This window comes from Gasterosteus aculeatus, chromosome Y (genome assembly GCF_964276395.1).
Source record: "Gasterosteus aculeatus chromosome Y, fGasAcu3.hap1.1, whole genome shotgun sequence".
Classification (NCBI taxonomy): domain Eukaryota; kingdom Metazoa; phylum Chordata; class Actinopteri; order Perciformes; family Gasterosteidae; genus Gasterosteus; species Gasterosteus aculeatus.
In genome coordinates, this window is record NC_135709.1 from 8,107,203 (window position 1) to 8,131,170 (window position 23,968).

Below are 23,968 nucleotides of genomic sequence, written 5' to 3' on the forward strand. Positions count from 1 at the left end.
ACATAAATATTAAATACATTTAATTATTTCATGGTACTTTATTTCATAATGCGACTTTTCATTTCATGGTACTTTTATTTCATAATGCCACTTTTCATTTCATGGTACTTTTGTTTCATAATGCCACTTTTCATTTCCAGAGACTTATTTCATAATGCCGTTTTTCATTTCATGGTACTTTTATTTCATAATGCTGTTTTTTATTTCATGATACTTTTATTTCATAATGCCACTTTTCATTTCCAGAGACTTTTATTTTATAATGCCGTTTTGCATTTCCAGAGAATATTATATAATGCCGTTTTTCATTTCATGGTACTTTTATTTCATAATGTCACTTTTCATTTCATGGTACTTTTATTTCATAATGCCACTTTTTCATTTCCAGAGACTTTTATTTCATAATGCCGTTTTACATTTCCAGAGACTTTTATTTCATAATGCCGTTTTTCATTTCATGGTACTTTTATTTCATAATGCCACTTTTCATTACATGGTACTTTTATTTCATAATGCCACTTTTTATTTTCAGACTTTTATTTCATAATGCCGTTTTACATTTCCAGAGACTTTCATTTCATAATGCCGTTTTACATTTCCAGAGACTTTTATTTCATAATGCAGTTTTACATTTCACGTTCTTATATGCAAATCAGGTGACGTGGCTATATCTCACATTCAGAACAGACAACAGAGCCGTGTGCAAAAGAAGGCTGGCAAAGAGACGTTAGTGTTGACATAATGGAAGACATCGGTGGGATCCGAGGTAGCATGCTAGCATTAGCAGATCAAATCAATCAACATGGGTTTTCTGCAGATCCGATTTTGACACATATTGTTTTTTTGGAAATACTAGGGCAGATAAGTGCTCTTCAAGATGTATACATAGACGACAAAGTTTTAAATTGTTTAAGACTGATTGAGCACCGCGTGCGTGTGGAAGAGGTCCAAGTTGAAGAAGTCAACATTAGCTGGTACTACAAGCACAGGTGCTGGACGCCCGCCTCTGGATATTCCTGGCGACAAGCTGGCTAACTTTGTGTTGTCCGGTCTATCAACCAGAGAAATCGCGGATCTGTTTGGTGTGTCATCCAGCACGATTCAGAGGAGATTGGCCGAAGAAGGGCTTAGGTAAGTTAACTTACTTATTGCGCTAAAGAGTAGGCTTTGTTCTGTTTTATTTTTTTGAAATAGAGGTACCTGACAAAGTCAAAAAGCCTTGATGCATAAAAACAAATATATGTGGTTCTTTTAGGCTTTTAAAATGTAAAACGGTTCGGTGCCGACCCTAACACAAGAGGAAGGTTAAGAGGAGTCGTTGCGGAGGAGGATGGGGAACAGCGAGGAGAGAGAGGAGTGAAGTAAACAGCAGTGTTAATTTCGCCGACGAAAACTATGACGAAATTTTTTTTCATGACTAAAACGAGACTAAGATGAGACTAAGACGTGACGAAAACGATCTTAAAAAATAAAAACTATGACTAAATCTATTCTAACTTAATTCGTTAACGGGACGAGAAGAGACAAACATGTTGGTGTTTGACGAATTCACAATACTTTTTCCCCCCTAAATTCGCACGCAGCTAACAGACAGGAAAAGTACGCTCGGTTCTTGTGCACTGACTACGGACCGCGACGACTATTTTACGCTTTGGCGAGTTTGAATGTGCGCTTCGTTAGTTTAGCTCAGCTGTCTCGGTTTAGCTGACTGTTAGCAGGCTGAAGCCGCGGTGCTTCAGAGAAACATGAAGACCCGTTTAACAGACTGTCGGACCTTTCTGCTCTGTTCTCTGGCGACGGCAGGCAGCGTTTCCTCGGCTGGATGAGACGGTCCGTTACAGGCTTCTCCAAACACGTCTAACGTAATAAACTCATTGCAGGTTCTGAAGCCTCACGCATTGACCGTGAGACACACGCATTTGAACTATAGTTTACACGCCACATCGTGAGAAGACGGTGTTAAACCGTCTCGGCCACCGTAAGCTCGTTACTAAGCAACATAGAGGCGCGCACACACGTGACAGGTGGATTCTTTTGATAGAACTGCACAGTGCAGGTGAAGGACGTGGCGGCACAGAGCAGGTGGAGGAAAACCCGCAGGGCACAAGAGAGAAGAACTGGTCAAGAAACCAAAAAATAAACAAAGAGAAAGAAAAGAATGTTGAATGAAAAGTGGGGGTCCAGTTTAGAATGGTTGGTTTGTGATGCAGCCAAGAAAATTGTAGGACGTTAAGGTCTCTTACAGTGGAAACACTAAAGGAGCATGAAGTTTCCGGTGGCCATGTCAAAAGCATTGCAAGTAAACAGACAAAGACAACAAAAGCTTAATTTACTAATTTACCAAGGCGAAGGAAGTCTGTCACAACCAGATTAAGAAGATACACCTTTGGCCCGAAAATGAAAAAGGTTTAGAAGATATCCATCGCCATCCGTCTAAATGTAAAACAATTATATGTGTGTAGCAGTATAGAGGTGCCACCCTGCTGGCAATTAACACCAGGTGGCTGTAATGAGGTGGGCCGGTTTAAAAGTGGCACACCTCCACCAGCTCTTCCTCTTGCACCTCTGTTCTGTGAGGTGCGTCAATTCCGGGCAACTAGATGCGTGCTGCTCTGTGCTCCCGTACGCCCAGTGGCGTATTTGCTTGGTGAGTGTCCCTCTCTTCTTGGCGTTGTGGATACTATCTGATGGCTAACCCCAGTGTGGTCACAGGTAAATGCCAGCGACAGCCAGTGTCCTCTCCCTCCCTCCTCCTGTGTGTAAGCGTGTGTCATAGAACAGGTATGTGTGTTTTTAAGTATACGCGAGCAACCACAGTTTTACTTTGAACAATTAACGGTATTTTCCTGTAAACAGGAGTTGCTGTGATCAGCGGATTGGGGTCGCTGCTGTTTTCTCCACTGTCTCCACTGAAGCTCCACCTCCGGGGAAGCTTTGTCTCCGCGGCAGCGTCCCTACTGAGGCGTTGTCTCGCCACGCTGCTTTTCCTAGCCTCCCCGGTTCATACCGTGCGTTGGTGCTGGTGGCCGGGTGGTGGTCTCCTACCCCTTTGTTTGCTGTGTCCTGGGAAGCGGGTTCACTACGTCGGGTGGTTTTGAGTTTGTTTTATTAATTTGGTGGGTTCCCCCCAACTCCTTTACACCTAGCCTTGTCCATCCACCCAGCTCCAGCTCTCTAATTGATTTTCTATCTATTTTTTACTGATTTTCTTTTGGGATGAATTAAATTGCATTGATTTTAAAATCGATTTTAAATGAAGCTGTACTTTTCTAAAACCGTGAACTGCGTCTCCTGCCTCAAAACGAGTAAACTTACCTGTGGGCCTTGTGCATCCAGATATTTCTCGGGCTGAGTGGCGTTGTTGTTTTTTCTTTATTTAGTTTAATTTTCCTTTTTCACCCTAAATTGTCCATTAGGTGTATTTGAAACATTTACTTTGACTGTCCATTTCTTACTGCTGCCCGTCTTTATTTATTTTCCGATTCTCTTTCCAATGATAGATTTGTTAACTTGAAGGTAACATTTCTATTTGTTAATACTATTGAATTGATATTTTTCTTTACATGATCGATCTTTACAAATATGCTGTGTTTTTACAAATAGCAGACACAGTGAGAAAGAATATATAATCTCGAGATTAATTGATACTCGTTTTACAATCACGTCGTAGCCCTCTGAATCAAAATTAAATCGTGTTTTCTAGAGAATCCCGCCTTGAATTATTACCCCTAAGCAATTGGAACTGGTATCTTAAACTGTAATTTATTTTCACTTCAATGCACAGTTTAACTTGAGTTACTTTCTATAACAATATATATTTTTTGTCAAGATAATTTAATATCATAACCTCCATGGATATCAATTGATTGGTCTATGACTTTTTTACAGCAATTTCTGACTGCAAAAGTGTCCTCTGTCTGCTATCCCCCAAAGAGTGTCCTGGTCCACCTCACTGACTGCACCATCCCACCGCAAGAGTGTCTTGCCAACCTCACTGACCTACCAGGCATAAAACAGTGAATGTTTCTAAATGAAAAACGATTCCAATGTTAATAAGCGCATGTGTGATGGTCTAGGTAAATTAGACTTGCCTAGTTCCCATGTGTTTTTTTAATGTTTTATAGGTGCAACCTGCTGCTAGTAAAGGTTGCTCTTTCCGTCGCTAGTTCAGTTGGAATTTTAGGTTGGTCAAAAAATAGGGCCAGTAAATGGTCGGTCTCAGCTCATCACATTCTTGTTTTAATATTTGTTTTGGTTTTGTTTTGCTGAGGGGATGTGGAGGTGAACTCTGGATTGCGTATGCGTTTTTGCACAAGATCCCAGTAATCATTAAGAGAACAAGCCGCAATGAGATATCGAGAGAAGACGTAATCCTTGAAGTCAAGTGCATTGCTATCAGTGTTCGTCACACATAGGTAAGCAACATATCTGTATCCTCATCTTATGTAAATGTTCAATACTATGATCAGATGTTAGTCTGTTCATGTTTAAACACCTGTGGCATTCATTGTAATGTTTTGGGGGATACAAAAGAGGAGTGCATGGAGTACAGAGGGTTGGCGGTTCGAACCCTGGTTGCTCCAAGTCCCATGTCGAAGTGTACTTGAGAAAGACACCTAACCCCTAACTGCTCCCATGTGGGATGGGTTATGCATGTAAACCATAGCTTAAAATGTAAACCATATAATGCGATGCAAATGCGTCAACTTTAATGGCATGTAATTGTAACCCCCGTAAGATGTCTTCTGCTTTCCCTGTAAAATATAACGGACACAAAAGGAAATTGTGGACCTTCCTCCATTTCACTACACAAAATACAGTGATCGTATAGTTTTAGAACAGAACTTGACTACACAAGCAATACAATGAAACATATAACCAAAAAAATATATATAGGTTAGTCAACTTAACATACCTGTAAAATACAACGGACACAAAAGGAAATTGTGGACCTAGAAGGACGACAAAAAATTGATGTTAGCTAGATAAAAAAACGGACATTGTTACAGACAATAAACATATTACTAACTTGATAAAAACATGGCAACTTTAAACAGAGACAACAGACACCTAAAATAATAAAGATAAACATTTTCCACAGACATTAAAAAAACACGTTAACTTCTTTTAATCCTGCATTTCTCGGAGGATTACCCACAATCCTTCCTTTTTACGGTCCGTTTTTGTACCATTTTTGTGCCAGTAGATGGCGTAGTTCAGCCAATTTAGAAGAGTTTTAGCTCTCATAATGTAAATGCAATGCAAGTCGCTTTGGATGAAAGCGTCAGCTTGAATGACATATGTAAATAAACTTGCCTCAACCACATAATACATGGTTTCTTTATTTGTCACTGCATGAAAAGTGGGATTTTCGGCAGTATGCGGCACTGTAAATTGTCGTGGAATTTCAGGTTTGCGGCAATTTGCGGGCAACGCCGAAAACTGCCGTAAATTGTCAGAAATTGACGTGGGCCTCCCTTGGCAGTTGTCCCCCCATGGCCCCCCTCCTCCTATTTCTAGGGGAGGCTTTGACATGTAAATGAAAATGCTGTGAGCTATACAAATGCAAATCAGGGTCGCAGAGGGAGTTTTAGCCCAGGTGACATTTTTTTAAAAGGTTAGAAAATCTCTGGTACAAATAGATCAGGCTCAGTAGCCTAATTATAGACTCTTACATTTTAGCTTGAATTGATTTATTTAATTCAAATATGCTAGATTACTGTGTACGCCATTAGCAATGGCAAATGTTATGTAAAAAAGATACACAAATAACTTCTTTAAAAAATTTGTTTTAATCAAGGAAAAATGAGCATTCCATGCAAACAACATTTGAATCAGCATGAGGGGTCTGCAGAGATCAGTCTCCTAGAGCTCAACTACAGTGCATAGTGGCAGGACTACAGTGACCTTTTCTTTGGTCTTACTTAAATGCACAGAGGATGTATTAACCACACATCTTCTAGCAATGCGCTCAACTGGCAGAATGATGCTGGGTATGACGTGTCTGTTCCCTGCAAGCCCCAAACTTCTATTGGCTTTCCATAAAAATGTCTGTCCGGGTGGAGATGAAGCCAGGAAACTTGTGCAAGAACATGTTTCAATGCCGTACCCTTTGACCCAACATTAACAACTATAAACTGCTTTATAATGGCTGGTCGTAGTTCTGCTAGAGGGTCAAGGACGGGTTCCTCAAAACTGTTAGTGTTTCCACACCACTTAGCATAAACATATGCTGACCTTTATGCTCTGCATCTATCGATTGAGATAGTTACATTCATATATGTTACCCGTTTACATGTCATGGCAAAACATTCAACCTCAGTGACACAAGGGTACATCTGATGATACATTGTCAACATTGCATGTATGTCAGACTCAAGAGTGTCTGGTGGAATGGAGAAAGAGAAAGAGATTTCTAGGGAAAGTCGTTCTGCTGACACCAAAACACTGCTTTACATAAAGCATATCAGCTGTTTCAAAGTCCCAACCATTTGTCTTCCTAAAATACTGGTCCTTCCGTATAACAATAACCTCGTATGTGATTGGAGGACCCTTAGACTCCTCGTCCAATCACGTGTGAGGTCATAGGCATGACTCAGACAGCAGTACTTGCAAGACGAGCATGCAAACAGACACGTGTGTGTTACTATATTCAGAAGAACTGTATCTCCAGTTCCTTTGTTTGGTTTTTGCTGGTTCGTGAATAATGGCGGGACGACGTCTCGCGTTCAACTCGCCTTCAACTCGCCTTCAACTCCTCTCCGCGGTCACCAACTTTCGGCCAGTCCGCAGACAGACGAGAAGAAGCTGCTGAATGATCTCAGTGGATTGTCTCGTCAACTCCAACAACAAACTGCCGATATCAACGAGCGGTTCGCTCCACTGGAGCGTTCGGGACTCTGCGGGTTTCTGTCCATGGAGGAGAGGAACCGACTCAAAGAAGAGGAGACGGGCGCACGATCCCACGATAGCGGTAAGAATACGTTCGATGACTGCAAGCTAAGCTAAAAGTAGCGTAGCCTCAAGCTAAGCTAAGAGTAGCCTAGTAGCCTTACAAGTGAGCAGAAACAGCTTTATTAAAGTGTGTTTTCTTTGCCGTGTCGTTTACAGGAAGCGGTGCGCCGTCTTCACAACTCCGAGACGAACTACAGGCGCCACGAACCGGAGCAAGGGTCAGATTTACAGAATATGCTTTCATTCTGCGCTATAAGGAAATATATACGTATGTATACCGATCATAACTGTACATTTTGTTTTCACAGACTAACCTCGCCTCATAATGAGGCGGTGACCTCGTATTTGCTCCGGGAAAAGTCCAGATTTAGACGACGTCATTGTGTGTAAGTGACACTGTTTCTCCTTCCTTGTTAAATGTTACTGTGACTTGCGTTTGATTTTTTTTGTATTCATATCACACTCATTTAATTGTTTTCCAGCCGCCTGTGAGACGTATTTTGAGACGGTACGCAGGAGCTTCAGGTTCAGGCGGAACACTCATTGCGAGCGGAAGCTGCGAAGGATTCAGCGCGGAGTCGAGCGAGAAGAAAGACGGTCAGAGTTTATTTGCTGACTTGTTTCAGGTGCATTGATCGATGTGTTGTGTCCGTACGCATCGCATCGCACAGTACTGATTCATTGTTGTTTTTACAGCTGCTGGAATCGAGACAAAGTGCGCTGGCTGATGATGAGGTGGAAATCCGCCACCGTGGAGCTCACGTCGGACGAAGGGGACGGCGTTGTTGGCGGGGTCTCGGGGTGGATTGTACGGTCGCCACACACACACGAGCCGCCTGCACAACAGACCTGCCTCGGAAAACACGGCGCCAGTGACGGTCAACAACCCCGAGGAGGCAAACGGACAGTTTACTGAGCTGTAGTTTTTAAACTGCCGTTACCCAAGTGTGAGCAGATCCTCACTTTGTATTTAGTTGTTTGTGTGTTGTTAATAAAGCTCTTTCTTTGCATAAACATGTGGCAAATGTTCATTTTCTCTATAAATTCATTGATGTCCTGGTTGGTATCCTAATAATATTGTAGTAGCCTACATAGGATAACCATGAAATGAATATACAGCATAATATGAATATATAAATAAAATGAGGCGGGTGACCAATAGCGACAGATCTGCCAACCAATCACGAGTGATTGAAAGTTGTGGTTTCATCCAATCATGAACAAGGAAACTCAAGCCTTGTCTGCCCACGTGTGGTTTTGCTGCCAATCACGAGTGATTTTATTTGTTAGTAAGTTGTGGTTTCATCCAATAAGGAGTAAGGATATTCAAGCCCGCTCGGCTCGACCACCCGCGGTTTCGCTGCATTCATATGCTAATTCGGGCCATTCGCACCTCCGCCAGCTCTTCCCCTACGTCATGGTTCGTTTCCGACAATTTGTGGCACAGACAAACGCGACGTGCGCGGGTTGCAAATTGACGGAAATTGTCGGAAATTAGGGAGATTTCCGGGCGTTTACGGGGACGAAAATCTCACTTTTCATGCAGTGTGTGTTATTGTCATTTTTTGCACTTAATATTTATTCTTTGACTTAACCTAATAAAATCATGGAAAGGATTTCCACTTGATTGAATGGCTTTCTTTTAGCACTAAGAAGTTATTTTCGGCCAAGTCTATTGTATTGCGTTATTTTAATGTGAATTAATAGGTTAAATGTATTCAATTTGAACTCAATTACATTAACTTCAACTAATTTAACTAAATCTAGTTGAAAATGATTAAACCATTCATATCAATTCAACTCTACAAAACTGTATTAACCCAACACAATAACATAGTGTTAGCATAACGTAATTGTTTAGCATAGAGAAAAAACAATTTAATTTTCAGTGCGTGCTCAATCCCCCAAACCTCAGTACTTTACCCGGTTTTCTCAGTAATTTTAAATTCAGCCAACCAATCCTCCGTTACCATTACGGAAAACTCCACATCGACCACCTTTGTGACGCAAAATTTAATTTGTATCCTATTTCACCTCCGTTTAATTCCTTTACTTCTCCCCAAAAAACGAACATATTAAACATTCTTTGTGAGAAAGAGCACGGTCGTGATCAACTCTTTAACTTCTGCAGCGTATCGTCGCCGTGATGTAATGGTAGTTCTCTTTGCTTTCAACCATGAAATTCTTCCAAATGACTGAGGCTCTGTCTGAATTTGCAGTTCAGAGACCCCCCTGTCATTTTTTGCAGTAGTACCCTCCGGTGAACTCTATAGGTGACCACAAGTTCCCTAAGATGCTTCTTGCGGATGTTATGATGATGTGGATGTTTCGGTCAAAGGCTCCGCTGTTACATTCAGTTATTACATTTTCACTGGGTATTTGGATTTTGCTGGTTTATAGGAAGGGTGCTGTTTTTTGTGAAAGCGTGAAAATGTCTCATCATTTCCATCACATGTCTTGTTTATATTGTATTGTTAATGTAATGTTAATAATCTAGGGTTTCATATTTCGATATAACCCTTTGAAGCGACGGTCGGTTCATCAGCCTGGCAAACGCAAAAAGGCAGAATAAAAAGAAAAGACATATTAACAAATAGCCAATCTTATCCATACATCAATGCATATAAATATACACTTCCCCTGCTGTAGATCACAATTTGGTCATCCCTGTCCATTGTTTGTTTTTCTTTCAAAAAGGGGGGTCCCTATATGAGCTAGACACCGATTGGTTGATGACGAGGTTTGGCGTCTTCAATGAGATCCCGCCCTGCTCTCTATTTATTGCCAACAGTTTACAGCCTTGCTCTCTCCTCACCGGAGCTCTAGAGCGGCTGCAGAGAGCCACTGCTTCACTATACGGAGAGACCACGGGCCAGGGGATATAGCACAGAGCGAGAGAGCACACTCACAACAAAACGCATCGATGCACCGCTCCCAGTGATCACACGGGCTATGCACACCGTTTGGATAATAAAAAAAGGAAGACAGGAGAATATGAGGTAGACACACAGAGTGAGAGGAAAGGGAGAGAAGAGAAAGGAATGGACGAGGGAGGGAGACGAGAGGGGAGAATTCAAACTGGAGGAGAGGGGAATCAAAGCGAAAGGACCTTGGACAGCTCTCGGTTACAGCAGCATCCGTGGCATCCGGAGATCCCCTCCTCTTTTTTTTATCTCTTTATCATCCTTTTCTGTCGCTCCGGCCATACATCCCCCGTGTCTGTGTGTGTGTGTGTGTGTGTGTGTGTGTGTGGGGGGGGGGTGCATTCACGGAAGCAAAAAGGGAGCAGACTCCCCGGGTGTCACGGAGTCTCCGCGTGACGGCAGCGGCAGCGGCAGATAATGTCCTTCACGAATCTTTTTGCGGTCTGGGCTTGCTGTTCATAACTATTAATCTGGGAAGCCCTTACCCCAAAAAGCATTTGCGGAGGGCGCATTCAACGCCAAGACTCCGACATACGGAAGACGGCTCAACTCGTGACATTTTCATTTTAAAGGGCTGGTTTTTCTTTTTCTCAAATTTGATCTTCGCTTCTTTCTTGTCCTTATTTGCTCTTGTTATTTCCATCACTGCGGTAGCGGCGGTGTTTTTGTCAAGGTTGCTTTTCAACCCCTTGCGAGTGTCATTTTCTTAGTTCGGTAAAGTTAGCAAGATATTCGCAGATTCAGACTTCACGGTTCAATAGCTGGTCAGCGAAACGTTGTTGAAACACAAACGACACCTCACTGTAATGTTGACAACCAGCTACAACCACAATTATCCATAATTTTACCAATACGGACCAGTGCAGGGTCTGTATAAATCACATTGATCTTAATGAGTGCGCCCCCCGTGAGACGAGTGCGCAGGGACCGTCTACAAAGTGCAACACGGAAAAACACATTACAGAAATATTCAATAACTTCACTATTATGAATAGTAGCATCCCCACAATAATGTCATAAGTCCATGGCAGTGTACCTGTTGTATTACACCCTCTACTTAACTCTACTATTTTCTATGAATATTATTCAATATTTATGGCAAATAACATTCAATAACTCCACTGTTATAAACTCTAGAACCACCAAAATCATAGCATACGTCTATGATCGTGTACCCATTGTACTACACCTTTTACTTTGTATAGAAATTGCTTCAGACTATTTCTTATGAATATTATTCAACATTTATTGCAAATGACGTTCAATAACTCCACAGTTATGGACTGTAGAACCACCAAAATCATGTCATATGTCAATGTGCTTTTACCCATTGTACTACAACTTTTACTTTGTTTCAAAATGGCTTCTGACTATTTCTTATGAATATTATTCAATATTTATGGCAAATGACGTTCAATAACTCCACTGTTTTGGACTGTAGAACAACCAAAATAATGTCATATGTCAATGTGCTCTTACCCATTGTACTACACCTTATACTTTGTATAGAAATTGCTTCAGACTATTTCTTATGAATACTAGTCAACATTTATGGAAAATAACGTTTAATAACTCCACTGTTATTGTCACAGTGTGGTTTTATTTATTTTATTAGTTCTGTGTCTCCCAGCCGGCCATTCCGAAGGCGTTTCGTATCTCCCCGCCGGCTATGCTGCTGACTGCTGACCTAGTGTATTTAAGCAGTGTGTGTCTCTTGTCACTTGTCGCGTCATTGTCGAATGTCCTGGATGTTTCTAGTTTCTGCCTGCTTTTTTGCCCTGGTTCCTGTGTGCGTTTTTCCCCTTGACCTTTTGCTTTTGGTACGTTGACTATTAAAGTCTTTTTGTTTTGAAAGTCTGCGTGTGAGTCCTGCCTTCCCCGCATCCCTGACAGTTATGGACCCTAGAACCACCAAAAGCATAGCATATGCCAATGGGCTTTTACCCATTGTACTACACATTTTACCTTGAATAGAAATTGCTTATGACTAATTTTTAATAAATATTTTTCAACATTTATTGCCAATAACTTTTAATAACCAATGTTGTGAATAGTAACATCCCCAAAATCATGTCACATGTTCATGGGATTGTACCCATTGTAATGTATATATGTATGTATATATACCCACCTACACATGTGTGTATATTTTCATGTACTCTTGCTACTTTTTTGATTCAATGTTTGATTAAATGATGGTGAATATTCATTGGAAACAATATTCCCTGGCTTTTTTTGTATCAAGTGTAGTTTCACCTGTCATTTAGATGCAAACCATTAGATCAGCTCATGGCAACCTCATGGCAACGTCATGACCATCAGCCCCATAACCAATCAAATGAAGGATGCAGAGGGTGACCAAGTCACTAGCCAATCAGGAGTCACAGCCTCAATTAGGCTGTACATGCAGTCGTCTTTCAGTTTGTCATTCTTCATTTCAAACCACAATGACCGGAAAAGACATCTTTAAATACATAATATGCTTGGATTGCTTTGAAAATGTTCCTACACTCCAGGTCCATGGTTATATGTAAGTAATCTTTTCTTTTTGTTGCCTTTTTATTCTAGTAATTAAATTAGTTATTGAGCTATAGTTGTATACCTTGAGACTCTAATGTTAATTGTAATGTATTTCCTGTGCATATATGAATAACTGAATTGTTAATCATCTATTATTAAGTACATTTTGTAAATATAGCATACCACACTATGTGGGTGGTTGTACGTAGGCACATACGTTCGCGTGGTTGGCTTTTCCCACCATGGCACCATGTATCTTTAATACAAAACAGGTTACTAAAAAATCTCACTTGATCTTCAAAAGATATGCAAGCTTTGTCTGTCCCCCTTTCTGTAGGTAGGAGGACTTTTAAAGAAAATGGGAGTGAAAAAGGGAAACAGAGCTCAGAGGAAAAACATATGGGCAATGTCTGGTGGAATAACAGCCTTGGTCAAAACAATGAAATGTGCAAACATTACACATATAGATACTAGCTACTCCTCCGAAATCTGGTCCGAGCTTTCTACAAATATATTTGGCCAAGATATTTTTAAAAATCGTCATTGGTTGTGGGTCGTATGGACCAGAAATCGTAACGGAGTGAGAGATTTAATTAGTAAAGAGAGAAATGTAACAAGTTCTCAAGACAGTGAGACTGTGCCTTTGGGTACCCTTCACAATATTCAGAGAGGATCAGATGAGGTCACAGATGAGAATGAAGCAGAAGATGACCAAAATATGTCGCTGCAGTGTGAAGCTCAAGTAGAGCAACAAGACGAGAACACAATTGACAAACACAAAACCAAAAATATGGCGCAGCACAGAGGAGCCCAACCTAAACGTGGAAAGAAATGGGAAAAAAACAATGGAGAAAGTTGCCAGTTGTATCAAAGAGGTTCATCATTACAGTGAATAGAAAGAAATGGCAAACGATTGTTCCACGAAACGGTTCAACAAAACTAAGGCGACCATGGACCAATGTGCTGTACAACTGTTTCCAAAAGAAGAATCCTTGTTGTAACCTTGCCTTTAAGAGCCAGCATATAAAATCTCCTCACAGCCGTAAAATAAATAGTCCATATCTGAACATCACTGCAGTTTGTACATTTCCGTCTTGTAGTGCAAAATACTTGTTCAAAATGAAAAAAGAGCCAGTGGGAGAGAGCCTTTGTAAAATATCTGTTCTAAGAGGAAAAATGGCACATGCAAAGAGTGAAAAGAAATTCAGACCAACAGCAAACATGAGAAAAGGAAGAGTGGCCAGAGCTCTTCGTAAGGAGTGGGTCCACTCTTCTATAGTAAACTGAAAAAAACTCCCGTTGTGGAGTTGATTTACGGAAACATAACCCAAAGTCTCAACAAGAATGTTCTTAAACTGATACGTTTAGAGGTTAGAAAGGGGAAAAGAATACATGATGATGTTTTTATGGAGATGTACCGCACACAAAATATCATGAAGGAATGTGATGTTGGAACTCACAAGATGCCTGGATACATACAGCACTTTCAAGTTGACCCTTTTGGTGTACAAATGTATACTGAAACAGGAATAAGCATAGTTGTGCAGCACTTGAGACAGAAGACCCCATTGACCTTATACCTTATTCTTAACCTGGGTTCGATCGAACCCCAGGGTTCGGTGAGTCTGTCTCAGGGGTTCGGCGGAGGTCAAGACACACACCCGACTCATATGATTCGTGATTACACGCCCCGCTTGGCCATCATTGGCTGCAGGTGATCACGCAATATCGCTTGGCCTATCTGTGCTGCAGGGAATTTGGCGCGCTCAGTAGTCAAATTGTGACTGTCGTGATGGTACGTCGCGTGATTTCTTTCTTAATATTTTAATCCCTTCATACTAACTATGTCGAGCAAACGAAGAAAGTGGTCAGACGAATATGTACAATATGGATTCACATGTATAACGGAACGTGATGGGAGTCAGCGTCCTAACTGCATGATTTGCAATGCCAAGTTGAGCAATTCTAGTCTAGCACCGGCAAAACTAAGAGAACACTTCCTTAAGCTGCATGGAGATGGACAATACAAGAACACAACGCTCGCTGAATTCAAGGTGAAGAGAGCCAGATTCAATGAAAAGGCTACTCTGCCTGTTCTCGGCTTTGTACCAATCAACAAACCGATCCTCACAGCATCGTACGAAGTTGCTTACCTGATCGCAAAGCAGGGCAAACCACACACCATTGGTGAAACACTCATAAAACCATCTGTGTTGAAGATGGCGAATATCATGCTGGGAAAAGCGGCTGAAGTTCAGTTATCCCAAATTCCTCTTTCAAATGACACCATTAGCGACAGAATAGAGGACATGAGCAAAGACATCTTGGCTCAAGTAGTTGCAGATCTGATTTCAAGCCCGGCAAAATTCAGCCTTCAACTGGACGAGACCACAGACGTTTCCAATCTAAGCCAGCTTGCTGTATTTGTGCGCTATGTGAAAGACAACGTGATAAAGGAAGATTTTTTATTTTGTAAGCCTCTTACGACAACAACTAAGGCAGCCGATGTGAAGAAACTTGTGGATGACTTCTTCAAAGACAACAATCTTTCGTGGGATATGGTTTCTGCAGTCTGTTCGGACAAAGCTCCAGTCATGCTGGGAAGAAAGTCTGGTTTTGGTGCACTAGTGAAAGCCGATGCACCACACATCATTGTTACTCATTGTATTCTGCACAGGCATGCGTTGGCAACAAAAACCTTGCCTCCAAAACTGGCAGAAGTATTAAAAATTGTTTTAATGGTTTTGTTCTTCGAACACTGATGTTGATGCACGGTTCATTTTGTGCACCAGTAAAATATATACCTATGTTTTGAATTGTATTTTTCCAATTAAGAAGGGTTCGGTGAATGCGCATATGAAACTGGTGGGGGTCAGTACCTCCAACAAGGTTAAGAACCACTGACCTAGATGCTACAGGTAATGTAGCTTCCAAAATTCCCGTGCAGTCTAAAAGACTGCTTTACTATGCTCTCACTCTTCCTGGAGGTGGTCGGAATGCACCTCCCGCCCCAGTCTGTGAAATGCTAACAAATGAGCACTGCATACCACCAATCACATTCTGGCTGATGCAGTTCATCCGAAAATTGTCCCAGTACACAAAACTAAGAGTACACCAGGTTGAAATAGACTACAGCTGGGCACTACTTCAAAGTGTTCTCCTGTCATTTAACAAGGAGAGCATTGTCAGCTAGTTGGACAGGGCTTTTGCTACTTGTTCAAAAGTGAAGACATGGAAGGAAATACAAATTTATACAGTGCTTCACATCTGCTCTGCACACATGCTCAAAGCTGTCACTCAGTTAATTGGGAGAAAAACATCAGACAAAGGTTTAAAGGACTTTGCCACATTTGGATTTGCCAGGTTGCAAAACACTACCTCGATGACCACAGCACTCAACATCTTCCGCTCACTGTGTGCTGTCTTAATGGGTAAGCACAAGACCAATGTTGTCATGATTCATTTGAACACCTTACAGGACTTAATAAAGAAATGCAAGATTCCCGACATGGAAGAGACAGAAATGTTACAAGGCAGCCCCCTGGCTCAGGAGGAAGATGATGAAGAAAGGAGAAATGCCAACACAATTGTTGACAAATCTCCCTTCACTTACGAATTCAAGAAAGTGAAAGAGGAGGTGCAGGGAGAGCTTGAAAAAGAAGATGCCGAGACCCCACACGAGGAGGCCAATCCATACTTCTGCCCGCCAATCCATACTTCTGCCCAGACATTGTTGATGTCCTTTTTGAGAGCTACCTCATCATTTTTCCCCTTTGTAGTGGTCTGTTGTTGGGGAGCTTGAAACGGTATGCATATGACACCGAAAGAAGACACCATTGATTCAAGTAAAACAAGGGACACAAACTGCCACGTAGAGAGATAGTTTGGTATCGTCAAACACTCCATTCTGAAAAAGCAGACAAGACTGAGATTAGGGGTCTTTGTCAGAAAGATGTATGGCTCTCTACAGGGGAGATACAGAGAACACATCATGTGTCATAACTTCTCTGACCAGTTGCTCCTTAAACTCATGACACCAAAAGATATCACTCAATCTCAGGAGGGTTGGGAAAAGAAAAACAGCACAAGGCCCCACACTGCTAGGTCCAAGTACTACACTGCTCCAACAACTGTTCCAGTTCGAAAAAAGCAAAATCAACTCTGAACACTGGCAGAAATCTTCTGACAAGAACAGATGAGAAGAGCAGGAGTAATGACCTCACAAGTAAAGGGTTCTTTCCTGCAACAGAGGTACTTTTTTCTGATTCCCGAAATATTATGTATGCAGTTAACAGATCAAATGTTTATTTATTTTGCTTAAGTCCATCTTCTATAAAGTACTTACGAAATCACAACTATTTTAATAATGTCAGTAAATAGCCATCAATACAAAATGAAGGTGGCTCGTTCAATGTCAGCTTTCTTTACCAGGACAATATAATTACCACCTGAGTATTGACAAATTTCCAATGGAAAAGGTTTCCTGACAATTGTTCATATGCCTATAGGTTGACGCCCTTTGGACATGCAAACCAACTGAGGTGGTTGTGGCTGTTATAAGACATGCTGAACAGAAGCTGAATTTCACTCTGCGTTACAGTGAATTTCAAAGTTTGAGGCCAGATGAACTCATCGTAGGCGAGGCAAGTTTTTAAATAAAATTGTTGCACCCCATAATCTATATCCAATGAATTTATCTGTTAAAGCTTTAAGCCTTTTAAAATATCTTAAAATGCCATAAGTTCTATTGCTAAACAGATATTTAAGTAGATTGTCAGCCTGACCAGATGGTCTGCAGTGTGATGTCAGACAAACCCAAAGTGTGAAGTATATATAACTTAACTTTAACTTTACACATTACCAAACATTTCTGTATGATATTTTTGTAACAATTCCTTCAAAAGGTAACTGAATGTTTCATTAGAGCCATCCTCAAATCTAAGGATTCTTCTGTCCGACTATACCTCATGAATAATCCTGTTTTTATTGAAGGAAAATACACAATGTATGGTATGTTATATTTCTATTTTACGCAATTGGTCAGGTCACATTTGAAGACTATGATGCAGCCATTGGATTTGTCAACATAAGAAATGTGTACTGGAAGTTTGTGGTGAGTATGCAGCCACTCATGTGGCACTCTATACCATTAAAGCATTTATGTATGGCTCATGGTTTGTGCATTTTAAGGTTGTTGATCTTACAATTACTTTAAATATGTATTTATAACAACCTATAATCAAGTAAATACAACAAAATCTTCATTAATATTAAATAAAAGCTAGATATTAGTGACAGATTTATATCCTGATATTTGTATCTAATACTGCTGCAGTTTGTACATGCTTTGATATATGGATTCATTTAAACACTTCTTTTATTTTTCTCTCTCTCTTCATGGTCGACACCGTATCTTAATGAAAATAATAATACAATTTTTGTCCAGACAAAGCACTTGGTTCCTCCAACAGGATTCCCTTGGTAGTCCCTACTGCTAATCTAACGATTTGTGTCTTCTCGATTGAGTACTGCCCAATATTGTGGAACTCACTTTCAACAAATCTCATTCAGTACTTTCAAGTAAAAAGTTAATAAATGCCTATTTTAAATGTTTTGTTTCTTTATTTACTCTCATTTGTGATTATCTGTTGTACAATAAATATACTTACAATGTTGCTATCAATTTGTCAACCGTGAATTTCATTCAAGGGTTTCACATAAAGTAAATGTATCACTTTGTCATTCTTCTTTTTGTTGCTAATATTAAATATTGCATGCTTTAACAATATATTACTTTTTACAGTATCTGCATGCCCTTTCAAACCGCATATTTGTGGTTGATCCTCTGCAAGGGTAAAATGAAGTTGAAGACTCCAGAAAGACTGGCAAAAGATTTGGGTAATATTAGTTAGATTATGGGAAATAGATGTTTAAACACATCTTGTAAATGTAAACCAAAATTATTTTCCTTTCATTATGAAGACAGTATTTCAAGATGCGCCAGAATCAACTTGGAAAGGAGGACTGGGTCAACATCAAGTGGCAGCCTGGCAAGATAAATCATACCTGCCAGAAAGATAACACCAGGTCTCCGTCATGCAGGTTATTTAATGCAACGTGTTACATTACATTACAGGTCATTTAGCAGACGCTTTTATCCAAAGCGACTTACATTACACTTTAAACCCATGGCTTTTTCACATTTTGCCCAACCTTTTGCTTCCCAGCACACCTTCTCTAACCCCTGCGCCACGACGACGTGTTATCTTCCTGATAGGTTAAACAAAATGCTGTTTTAGCATATGAATTCATACAAGATCTATTGTTTTTCCATTTGTACAGATGGCCAGGATGATGGTGTTGGAATTTCCAAAAATTCCACAGACATTTTACATCCATTCAACAAAACATTCTCTCCAAAAGATCAGAAGAGACATGGCTGAAGAAATTCTGAAAGAATCTGGTTTTGTTCAAAACATTTAACTTTTTTTTTTTATTCAAACAAACTTGACACTAATGTACTTCAACTCAAGTACATTATTTAACTCAAGTTTCAAAGGATGAGCTCTGCTCCTTCTGTGGAAAAGAGGACCTTCCCAAAACTGCTGTACATGTTGTTTGGGTGAGAAAATGTTTCAAGACATAAACATATAATCTGAGTTGTGGACAATCTATAAATAACCTGGATCGAGATTAAAGGAATACCATTAAAGTATTCAAATATTGTAAACCTTTATGCATTACAGGTTTCCTTAAGTTGCCATTTTCTTAATACATTTAATGTATTCATCCCCATGTAGATTCAATGTGAAACTTGCTCAAGATGGTTTCACATGCAGTGCCTTAGAATGACCGCAGTCGAAATACCCAGCAAAACCACCCATTGGTATTGTTTGTTGTGTAACACCCAGTCTATTCAATAAAAAGGCAGACATCAAGCTCAAGTTTTAAGAAAAAAAGTAAAGCACAAAAACATGAAAAGTGGTTCTGTAAAGTATGTGCAACATTTGTTCACAGCTTAACTCTTTTTGATCCATAAGACGTATTGTAAAGACCTGTAAAAAATCATCAAAATGTTGTTCAAGCATAAATATATGTTTATATTGTTATGTATTCTTCCTTTGAATTAAATCAGTGACCAAGTTACAAAGGCTCTTATCTTAATATATCTTTTAATATTTTATTGGTCAAGACAAACACAAAGTACAAAACATGGGTTTACAATAGCACTATTTTGACCAAACCAATAATACTAGCAGACTTTGAAAATGTAATCGCACTACATTGCATTAGAACTAAGTTAATTAAAATGATGCCAAAGAAAACTTTATCAAAGTAAATGGTGTAATACAACAGGAACAATCCCATGGACATATGCTATGATTTTGGTGTTTCTAGAGTCCATAACAGTGTTATCTGCCATAAATACTGAATAATATTCATAAAAAATAGTCAGAAGCCATTTTAAAACAAAGTACGAGGTGTAGTACAATGGGTAAAAGTCAATTGACATATGCTATGCTTTTGGTGATTCTAGGGTCCATAACAGTGGAGTTATTGAACGTTATTTGCCATATATATTGAAAAATATTCATACAAAATAGTCAGAAGCAATTTCTATTCAAAGTAAAAGGTGTAGTACAATCGGTAAAAGCCCATTGACATATGACATGATTTTGGTGGTTTTACAGTCCATAACAGTGGAGTTATTGAACGTTATTTGCAATAAATGTTGAATGATATTCATTAAAAATAGTCTGAAGCAATTTCTATACAAAGTAAAAGGTGTAGTACAATGGGTACACGACCATAGACATATGCTATGAATTCGGTGGTTATAGGGTCAATAACAGTGGAGTTATTGAACGTTATTTGGCAAAAATATTGAATAATATTCATAAAAAATACTCAGAAGCATTTTTAAAACAAAGTACAAGGTGTAGTACAACAAGAACACGCGCATGGACATATGAAATGTTTGATGCTACTGTTCACAACAGTGGCGGTATTGAATATTTCTGCAATATTCTTTTTACGCATTTTAATTGGGAAACGGTCCCTATACACTTGCCTCGAAAGCGGCTGCACATTCAGACCAAAATGATTCGTCCAGCTCGCTGAGCGGTCTGTTTTGGTGATTGTTGTTGTTAATTGAATTGTTGTTAATAACGGTTGTAGTTGGTCGTCAACATCACTACGGTTACAGTGAGGTGTCGTTTGTGTTTTAACAACGTTTCGCTGACGTGCTGTTGAACCGTCAAGTCTGAATCTGTGAATATCTTGCTAACTTTATCGAATTAATTTTCTTTCTAGACTACAGTTTTCTTCTTTGTTAGAAATTGCGATGCTCTGCAGCCACGTCGCACCCAGTTTTTTTTTTTACTCAAAACTCGTGCGGGGATCAGTGTCAACAAACATCCGACCAAAAACCTTGATCCGTGCAACAAGATTAAGAGTAATTTGACTAATTAAAAACAATTAAAACTGTGGCCCCCAGCCTAGTAGAGTATAAACACGGGGAGACCCAGACCATGCACAGACACACACAGACAGAACATAACCTGCCCCCATGTCTGGTTGTATGTGCATTATGACTGATGTGTGCACACTGAGTGATAAAACTGATGAAAAATTAAAGCCAGAGATGAGCATTCATTGCAACTTTACGCTCAGTTTGTCTCTGCTGTCCCATCACAGCTTAAGGGAGCAATAGTGTACATAATCACAATGCATACCGAAGTACATTTGCAATAAAGTGTCTCAAATTTGAGGAAGTAAAGATACTCGGAAATGTATGGCCTGTTTACGCTGCAGGCACGTCAATAAAATATATTGTCAGCCTGTGAAGTATGCACGTCAGAGAGGAGAAAGGCACGTCATTTAAATCTAAATCAAACCTTTTAGAGGCAGGCATATGTGTATTTTGGCAAATCAGAAAAGCAAGCTCAAAAAGTCAGGACACACAGAGAGAAAAGTGTATCCTCAATTAGAAAAAAAAACTGTGCACACGTCAACCTATCCGGGAGGTCTCTTTTCCAACATACGATCATGCATAAATTGGGCCGCAATTTTGTAATCACCAATACGTTAACCTGAGAATGGCGTATTACAACATATGATAATTTACAAATTCGGTCCCGTCGGAATGTTGTTTTTTTTACACGGTCAGAACAATCTTGTCACAATTCACTTGCAATTTACAATGTAATGATTGCAAACATTTTTGCAATCATTACAATTGACTATGCTTGCAGCGCTCCATACTCACACCCACTTTCACTGTTCAGAATTTAAATGCCTATATATCACAAATATGCAGATTCATCGCAATAGGGACTGCTCACCTTTTTAAACTACAATGCGTTGTTTTGATCAGTGTCCGCAGTGTGAGAAGAACGAGCAAAACAAGGACTAGACTGGACACTTAAATCAAAGCAATATGACAAAGTTTATTTGCAACGAGAGTATTCTGTCCTGCAGTTTAATGTGCACGGACCTATTTCAGGCAGTTTAACAACAACATGAAAGAAGGCGCTTAATACAAAATGAGCTCAAATTATATAGTCTCTAAGAGCATTTTTAATTGGTTATTAAGATTGAGGTGGCTCCTGCTTAGAATCCTCGGAGAGCCCCATTGGAGCAGAGATGTCCATTCCTCTAGGCTCTTGGATCATCACGCCTTTTGCATATGAGTGTTGGGTGCAGTTCCATGTATGGACATATTATTCTTAATATGGGGACAGGTGTTTCCTGTTGAACTGCATTTGACACAGATAGTGCGTGCCGCTTTTGTTTTCTTTAGCAACATGTTTGTGTGCTGGTGTTGTGACTTGATATTACATTACATTACATGTCATTTAGGTGACGCTTTTATCCAAAGCGACTTACAATAAGTACATTCAACCATAGGGTACAAACTCAGAAGAACAAGAAACAAGAAAGTGCAATTTCCTCAATTAAGACAATTTACAATTTGCTATGGATAAAAGCCATTATAAGTACAATTTAACTGCTACAATTTGTTAGTCTTTAGTTGAGGTAGAGTCTGAAGAGGTGTGTCTTTACTTTGCGGCGGAAGATGGGAAGGCTCTCTTCGCTCCTGTTTTGAGAGAGCTCGTTCCACCATTTCGGAGCAAGGACAGCAAAGAGTCGTGATCTGGTTGAGTGTTTTGCTCTCAGTGAGGGAGGGACGAGCAGTTTTGCAGATGCAGAGCGGAGAGTGCGGGTCGGGATGTAGGGTTTGACCATGTCCTGGATGTAAGCTGGACCCGATCCATTCACAGCATGGTAGGTGAGCACGAACGTTTTGAACTGGATGCGGGCAGCCACTGGTAGCCAGTGAAGAGAGTGAGAGCGGAGGAGTGGAGTACATTACATTACATTACAGGTCATATAGCAGACGCTTTTATCCAAAGCGACTTACATTACACTTTAAACCCATGGCTTTTTCACATTTTTGCCCGGGAGCAATTAGGGGTTAGGTGTCTTGCTCAGGGACACTTCGGCATGGAACATGGGGCAGCCTGGAATCGAACCACCAACCTTGTGCTTCCCAGCACACCTTCTCTAACCCCTGCGCCACGACAACGGAGTAGTGTGGGAGAATTTCGGAAGGTTAAAGACCAGTCGAGCTGCTGCATTCTGAAATAGGAAATACATGCTATTTGTGCAATCCAACTTTTAAGCGGCCTTCACCCATTATTACTATGCATTTAGAGTTCAAGTGTAATTTCATTCTAGTGTGAGAGTGCATGATTATGTTTTAATACTCAACAGTGCACAGAACACCCCTCAATTGCAGATTCCTCTGGTCAACGTGTTTATTCAATTCAAATCATTTTATTTTGTTCAGCATTACAATCTGTAAACATGCAACATCTAGTCCCAAAACCCCCAAAATGGAAAAAAACCTTCAAATGGGAGGAAACACGACATATAAAACAAATGCTTATAGTTCCAGGTGCGCTTCATTCAGACACTCACGTACTAACAGAGTATTGGAGCGGGTAAAAGCTGTCGAAGCTCTACTCGTGCATGCGCGTTACAGATGTGAGCGGAGTTACGTGTTTACAAGTAATGTTTGAAACTGCCCGCATTATTATTTCTTAAAAGCCTCTCATTAACAACACACAGCCCGTAGTTTTATATTTAGGACATTTTCTGTGAAATATTAAATATGTTGAAATCACGTCTTCGCGTAGACCAAATTTTGCCGACCAGTTCATTAATTATTTTGAAATCTTAATGTTAATATTGTCTCTCTTGCAACCTTACGTTACAACATGACACATTTATCAACAAATGGACGTTTTTTGGCACGTTGATTTTTCATCCACTTTTCAGCTGGTTGAAAAGACATTAAAATGAGGTCTTTGACATTCAGACCTTATTTCAACCAGATTTCAACCAGATTTCAAGATTGAAATTACGTCTTGTGCTCACTGGGTACAGACTCTGCAGTTGTCTTTTTTTGCATCAGTCATGTGAATAAGGAATTTGCAAGCAATTCTCGCAAAAATATCTTGTGTGTATTTTTTCTTCTATAAGCTACATGGACTTTCTATAAAATT

General features: G+C 40.0%; 1 long non-coding RNA gene across 1 annotated transcript; it reads left to right on the forward strand.

The window, feature by feature from the left end:
- The first annotated feature begins 5,744 nt into the window (after window positions 1–5,744).
- Window positions 5,745–7,887, forward strand: LOC144390979 (uncharacterized). The gene is made up of 5 exons (XR_013454827.1): window positions 5,745–6,973; window positions 7,111–7,172; window positions 7,263–7,340; window positions 7,437–7,551; window positions 7,651–7,887. It is a non-coding gene; the product is annotated as an uncharacterized LOC144390979 (long non-coding RNA).
- Window positions 7,888–23,968: the final 16,081 nt, after the last annotated feature.